The 619-nt window shown below is 28.1% G+C and overlaps 1 protein-coding gene across 4 annotated transcripts in view; it reads left to right on the top strand.

Moving 5' to 3' along the window:
• The window catches only part of LOC141133632 (beta-1,3-galactosyltransferase 5-like), a 90,650-nt gene extending 90,297 nt beyond the window's left edge, over window positions 1-353 (top strand). For all 4 annotated transcript variants that reach the window (XM_073623121.1, XM_073623122.1, XM_073623123.1 and 1 more), the window contains exon 4: window positions 1-353. This exon is cut by the window's left edge and continues 1,222 nt beyond it. The gene's annotated coding sequence lies outside the window, so the exon portion shown is untranslated.
• Window positions 354-619: the final 266 nt, after the last annotated feature.

A 619-nucleotide genomic window follows, 5' to 3' on the forward strand; every position in this document is an offset into this window, starting at 1 on the left:
TGTACGGCACATGCGCGCTCCTTTATCAAGTGTAGAGTAGGGAAAACAGTGAAGAGCTATTTATAGCAGATCAAAGGTAATGGGTGGGCGTTCACAGCTGATTGAATCAATGCCAGAGTGTCAGTATATGAACCACAGACAATATCAATGTTATAAAACACGGCCAGAGCACATATCTGTATCTTTATGAGCAAGCTGGATGTCTGATAAAAGAAAGCTGGGGAGAAAAATTACTAGAGAACTATATATCTAAAAAGGGTGGATGATTGAAAGAAGATGTGTCTCAAAAGTATATATATGCATATATATCAGGGCATTTATGATAAACTATCATAGAAGTATTATAAAAATATATTATGAAGACATGATCACAAGGTAAATAGGATAATGAAAAAAAGGGGGGGAGGGGGGGTTGGAAAATGTAAAAGTTAAATAAAAATTGCATGAAAAGAATTATTATATGACAATGTAAAAAATAAATATTAAATAATAAAAAAATGGATGATAAAAGAAAAAGGATGGATATATATATATATATATATATATATATATATATATATATATATATATATATATATATAAAAATAATAAAAAAAAAAAAAAGAAGAAATAATAATGA

This window comes from Aquarana catesbeiana, linkage group LG03 (genome assembly GCF_042186555.1).
Source record: "Aquarana catesbeiana isolate 2022-GZ linkage group LG03, ASM4218655v1, whole genome shotgun sequence".
Taxonomy (NCBI): domain Eukaryota; kingdom Metazoa; phylum Chordata; class Amphibia; order Anura; family Ranidae; genus Aquarana; species Aquarana catesbeiana.